At 37.5% G+C, this 6,852-nt stretch overlaps 1 long non-coding RNA gene across 1 annotated transcript in view; it reads left to right on the plus strand.

Moving 5' to 3' along the window:
• The window catches only part of LOC128249703 (uncharacterized), a 28,881-nt gene extending 22,613 nt beyond the window's left edge, over positions 1–6,268 (plus strand). The window contains exon 2 of the long non-coding RNA XR_008265824.1: positions 5,210–6,268. This is a non-coding gene — a long non-coding RNA (uncharacterized LOC128249703). The remainder of the gene's footprint in view (positions 1–5,209) is intronic.
• The last annotated feature ends 584 nt before the right edge of the window (positions 6,269–6,852 follow it).

The raw sequence follows: 6,852 nt of genomic DNA on the forward strand, positions 1-6,852 counted from the left end.
ATATACATGTAAGTATGCATGTATATACATATGTATGTATGCATGTATGTATGTATGTATGTATGTACGTATGCGTGTATGTATGTATGTATGTATGTATGTATGTATGTATGTACGTATGCGTGTATGTATGACACGGCACAAGACAAACCTTTGCAGGGGAAAGTGTACAGCCTAGTGAACCGTTTCGACCTCTCAAGAATAGAGAGACAGAGGACGAATCAGCCTGTGAGACATTCAGTCCCGCTCTCCCTTATTTCTAACAATTCACTGCCTTCCATACAAAACAATTTATGATAGCGTTGATTCTTCTGTCGTGTCATGCTTTGCTAACCATCTTTTCACCTGACTGACTCGCTTTTAGAAGGTTCTTAACGTTGAAATGGTGCTACACGTGGAAAGGATGTGTGCTGCTAACAGTGTGATCATTGTAGCTGTAAATAATATTCAATTGTTGGGCATACCACAGCTTTCTTTCTTTCTGTCTTTCTTTCTTTCTTTCTTTCTTTCTTTCCTTCTTTCTTTCTTTCTTTCTATTTCACATAATTATCATTATTAATATTCTTCTTATTGTTGTTAAGGAAGCGAGAGAATCGTAAGCACACCGGGCAAAATGCTCAGTGGCGTTTTATTTGGCTCTATATGTTCTAGGTTCAAATCCCGCCGTGGTCGACTTTGTCTTTCATCCTTTCGATAAAATTAGCACCAGTTGCACATTGGAGTCTTTGTGATCGTCTTGCCTCCTCCTCTAAAATTGCCGACCTTGTGCCAAGATTTGAAACTATTATTGTTGTTGTTGTTGTTGCTGTTGTTGTTGTCGTCGTTGTTGTTGTTGTTGTCATATCTGGTCTTCTTGCTTCAATAACTTAGTCAGTTTTTATGAGGAAACCCCATCAGATCTTGTAATTCTCATTTTCTGTCACAGCCTCTGGTTTCTGTTAGTACTACATTTTTGTTGTTTTGAAGCCACGCAGTTGGTTAACATCCTGGTGCACTCTTTTGTTAATTTATTATTAAAAGGATTTGGCGCATATTTCATTTATAACAAACGAATGAATAAATAAGTAAATGGCGCCGTATGACGAATAGGGGTTTACACCAGAAGATAGAAACTTGCAGGAAAACGAAAGGGAAATTCTCTTAAACTTTATCAAACAAAGCTCTCTCTCTGGTTCAAAGTCTCGCTCAAAAGGTGATTGATACCGTGAGCTGGCAGAACCGTAAGCACACTGGACAAAATGCTTAGCGGCATTCCACCAGACTCTTTACGCTCTGGGTTCAAATTCCGTCGAGGTCAACTTTGCCTTTCATTCTTTTTTCTCATGAAACAAACATGGAAGTCTTGATCACGCAGAACAGGGAATTTTGAACAAGATCTCTAACCAGAGAGACTGTCCAAAGGCTTCCAAACTGCAAGTTATGATAGACAGTAGAAAACTTGGGTTCCAAGCACCAGCCATCTTTTACTCACCACAAAGCCTAAGACAATCAAGTCCTACGGCTACCGACACCACAGCCACAATAACAGCATGAGTAGAAACTGTACCAACAGCAGCAACAACCAGTTCTTTCTCCTTCACCTCCAGCAACTTCTTTCCCCTCGGACTTTTTGTCAAACGGTGAGGACAGACAGAATGCGGGATCATGGCAAGTCGATAAAATAAAGAACCAGTCTAGTACGAGGTTAGATGTAATCGACTAATATCATGCTATTTAAATTGCCTAACTTAAAAACATTATGTGTTTGGCGAGGACAGACATTATCGGAACGATTTCGTGGTAGAATAACATTTAGCACGTTTGTAATTGATGAAAAATTCTTTTCCTACATTATTAAGGTTAAGCTTTGGAACATTTAGATGTTGTCTTATTTACCATGGGATGATAAAAAAAAAAGAGGATTGAACAGTGGACATTTTTCATATTACATTTATTTGTATAACAACGTGGATTCGAATAGCCCTTGGATACTATCCTAGGAGCAGAAGAGAAAGAGAGAAAGAGAGAGGCAGACGGACAGAGACAGGGCCAGCAGCAACAACAGGATCCAGAAATTGTAGTTAGCAGTTCCAAAACATTACTGTTTTTAGTTCTGAAGATGAATGAAGAACTTGCTTCGTTCCCCGTGCCAAGACCTGACGACCAGGAGGCTTAGACTCCGTCTCTCAGTAGTGCCACCAAGCATAATATCGTGACAATGAGAAGCAAACGAAAGTTGAAGAGGAATAGCAAGATATCACTGGTAGTAAAAAGAGAAAAAAGCATGAAAGAGAAAAATAAAACAAACAAAAGATGCACGAGGAGAAGCCTGGACCATGTAGCACGTTGAGAAATTTGGAAAAGTTCCAGACAGATCACTCAAAGGACTAGAAGGAAGACCATGTGAATGATGATCTGATTGAGGAAAACCTGGAACAGAAGGTGGTCAAAGTTCTGGAGTGTTCTGATCCAGTGTTAGGAATTTACTACTGGATGCTTGACAAATTTCCCTGCTACTCATCAGAACTAGATGTCCGACATAGCAGAATAGCCATTGGTAGCTACTGAATGGTTTGCACTTAAAGGACCATGTTATTAAAAGCCGTTTACTGCTTAACTACTGAAAGTATCACAGCATACGGACATACACCTGATCCTCATCATCATCATCATCATCATCATCAATAATAATAAAAATAGACGACAAATGTTGTTGTTTGTTCCTTCTTGAGCCATACCTGGCTCATAAGGGCTGGTTTCCCGGTTTCATTGGTGTATAGGTTTCCCACCTGGACGGGATGCCAGTCCGTCGTATGTGGGCTGCTAGATGCAGGAGGAAAGATTGAGAGAAAGTTGTAGTGAAAGAGTCAGCAGAGGTTCGCCATTACCTTCTGCCGGAGCCGCGTGGAGCTTAGGTGTTTCACTCATAAACAGACACATCACCCAGTCTGAGATTCGAACCTGCAATCCCTCGACCACGAGTCTACTGCTCTAACCATGAGGCCATGTGCCTCCACAATAATAGACAAATACATAACAAATACACCAGGAGTAGCAAGTATATGTAACATACAAAAAACAGCACTGCTAGGCACTGCACACATTCTACGTAAAACACTTTCAATACAGTAACAATAAGAGCTTCACAACAAACCACAGCAAATACTCAAGGCACACAGAGCTTCGCTCGGTAGTGCAGTGAAAGCACGTGATAAAGATAAAAAAACTACTGAATAATAATAATAATAATAATAATAATAATAATAATAAATAATAATAATAATAATAATAATAATAATAATAATAATAATAATAATAATAATAATAATAATGAGAAGAAGAAGAAGAAGAAGAAGAAGAAGAAGAAGAAGAAGAAGAAGAAGAAGAAGAAGAAGAAGAAGAAGAAGAAATCATCATTATTATTATTATTATTATTATTTACTTAATTAATTAATTAAGATTTGAACTGCGAAACTGTTAATGAGTGTGGATAAAGATATTGGAGATTTGAGAAGCATAATGGAAATGTAATAAGATTTTGAAGGAAATTTTTCTAAATGTGAAATTTCCCTTATATTTGAAGATGACAAAGTGTTTGTGAACATGAAAATTTATTAACCTAAATGTATTACACCTTCATGGAGCCAATATTAATCTTAAGTCAAGCCTCTTAAATCAGAAATATATTGAACTGCTTAGAATCATTGAAACATTCTATATTGTGTGTAGCTCATTTTCATTAGCGAGATTAGATTACATTCCTACAAACCTCTCCTTATACAGATAATCCCCATTCTTCGTCTGTCTGGCAGCAGACCAATTATTCTAGAACACACTCTAAAGTCAGTTCAAACTGAGATATAGAGATAAGCGCAAATGTATTTGAAATAAGTGGCGGCATTCACTAATGATTCGTTGTTTGTGATTTTATTGTTATGTTACGTTTCTTAATTGTATAGAATATGTGTTATATTGGTCGTATTATTGACTGGTGATTGTGCTGCATTGTACATGTCTGTTTCGGTTGGAGATGACTGTGTATAAAAATGTCCTGAATTGTGATATTGAACTGAAAATGTCTTGCTTAGAAAAGTTGTTTTTTTTTTTTCGTACGGCGTGTTTTGAACAATGTGTGTAGATGAAAGCACTAAGTTTTTCTTTCTTGTTTTTATCACGTTCTTTTATCATACAGAGTGCATCGATTGCTAGTGGAACCGATTCTACTCTCGTGTGCAACATTTTACTGATTTCAATTTCGAAGTGTCTTTGATTTTTGATAGTTTTTCGACTTCGTTTGCTGCGACAAACGAATAGAGATATCTACAATACATACACTTTCATACTCATCTTAGATTATGAAATCTGGGTAAATTCCCATTGATCTTCTTACCATTCTAAACAGATGTGTTCAAGGTTATCATAGCTGGATCATTGTAATGTATCAGTGCGTGTTTATACCTGTTTTCTCAGTTTTTCGCTTCAAAGTGTTAATATACTGAATAATGGACGTAGCTGTGAATTTAGTAGCGTCTCAGGGTGCATTGTCTTTGTAAAAATTCTGCAACAAGAAATGATGCAGTCAATTGTTTCTTATGGCATAGTCTGCAGTTTTTCTTAGTTCTTTCTATATTTATATTTTTGGACTTTTAATGTTTAGGCATTGATTTTGTGTAGCTAAAATAAAATGTTTCTTTTGTGTCCTCTTTTGAACCATTGTTAACTTTTCTATTGACTCCTTCCTCTCTGACGAGTCATACAACATATTCACCTTTGAGTAGTTTTTCTTTCCGTTTTTTTTTTGTATTCTTCTTCAAAGAAGTTAGTTTCTACTTTGTAATTTATTATTTTGTCTTTCTGTTTCACGTTTTCTTAAACTATTCAGTTTATTTTTGCTACCTCTAAGTATTTATGTAGACTTACTGATATTGTGTAATAGCTATCTATTTGATTCAACTCCTTGACCTCTGTTTGTGGGTTGCGTATATCTCATTGATATCGATAGATAACGCTATGTACTTGGAATGCTCTCAGTAGTTTTTCTACTTAGCCGCTTCAATGCACTTCCAAATTAGTATACTGAATCGATCATATTGGGTTGAGGAATAATCCATGAGCGTTTTATTCAAATTTTAAAATGCACGCAGAAATAAAACGCTTTGGCAAAATGTTGTATGTTATTTAAAAGAGAAGTTTTGATTTTTTAATTTTATTCATTTTTGTGTATTTTCAGATTATTAAAATGAAATGTCAAATGGACAAAACTGAGCATTTTCGACATCATTTGCTTTTTGCATTTAATTGAGGCGTTAAGGCGGCCGAAGCTGCTCGTGAGATTTGTGATGTGTTTGGAGGAGGAGTAATGTCTCAAAGTATCACCTGCTGTTGGTTTTCGTGCTTCAAAAATGGGAATTTTGACCTCAAGGACGGATCACACACCGGTCGACCAACTGAGTTCGATGAAGAGCGATTGAATCAACTTCTTCACGAAAATCCTCGTCAAACGACCAAAGAATTGGCGGAGGGAATGGATTGTGATAGAACTACCGTCACCCAATGGGCAAGGTTCAGAAACTCGGCACTTGGGTGCCACACACACTTTGAGCGAAAACAACAAACATTAAAGCTCCACAATCGCCGCCAATGTTTTCTTTACCGCATTGTCACTGGCAATGAAAAATAGTACCTTTACGTTAATATGAAACAGCGAAAAGAATGACTGAGCCCCGACAAACAAGCGACTCCGCGAGCAAAACAAGGCCTTCATTCTCGAAAGACTATGTTGTGTGTATGGTGAGACTGGGAAGGTACAATTCATTACGAACTTCTTGAGCGCAACCAAACATTCAGTACGGAACTCTACGTTCAACAACTGCACCGACTCAACGAAGCAATTCAGCAAAAAAGACCGGATAGGCGAAATGGCGTTCTTTTACAACACAACAACGCCCGTCCTCACACCGTCAATATGACCAAAGTCGCGATTCAAGAACTGGAATGGGAAGTGCTGCCTCAACCTCTATACTCTCCAGACTTGGCACCGTCAGATTTTCATCTCTTTCGACTGCTTTCGAACTCTTTGCGTGGTGTATCGTGGAATCGAGGACTTGGTTGGACAAATTCTTTGAGTCAAGACCGGGAGATCTCTATCGAAAAACTTATTGAACATTGAAACATTAAAAAACATACTGAACGATAGAAGGAAGTCGTAAACAACAACGGAGAGTATATTATTGATTAATTTATTGTAGTTTTTTTGGTTTAAAATAAATTTGAGAAAAACGCTCATGAATTATTGCTCAACTGGATATATGACAGAGATCGCTAGTGTATTTGTTAGATTAGTGGAATAGATAGCCAGGTAATAATAATAATAATAATAATAATAATAATAGACATTCATTGAAGGCTCCAACCAACATGGCCATCAAGCATGCTGACATCGCAACATGAGAGCGCTTACACAGTCACAAGATCTCCAAGAAATAGCAGCCGAGCTCCCTCAAATTATACCTTATCGCCTTAAATAAGGAAAGAATACTTTGCAGAGCTAAGTCAATCCTACAAACCCTAAAAGGAAAGGACGGTCACCTCTGAAATACATTTGATTGTAGGTCTACTCAGCCAAAGCTGACCTGGGGTTAAACAGCAACACTACCGCTTACCCTAAATTTATCCACACCAACGCATTTTCACATCACACTTTCGTAACTGTTAATGTCATAATCAGACACTAGGGGGCTGCAGCTGCTCCTGTCTAATTGTTACAACTTCCAGTCGACTTTATTCATTCTAGTTTGCTTCAAACCATGTCCAGCATGATGGATGACACTTTTATAAGTAGTAGTAGTAGCAGCAGTAGCAGCAGAAGCAGCA

This window comes from Octopus bimaculoides, chromosome 17 (assembly GCF_001194135.2).
Source record: "Octopus bimaculoides isolate UCB-OBI-ISO-001 chromosome 17, ASM119413v2, whole genome shotgun sequence".
Lineage (NCBI taxonomy): Eukaryota > Metazoa > Mollusca > Cephalopoda > Octopoda > Octopodidae > Octopus > Octopus bimaculoides.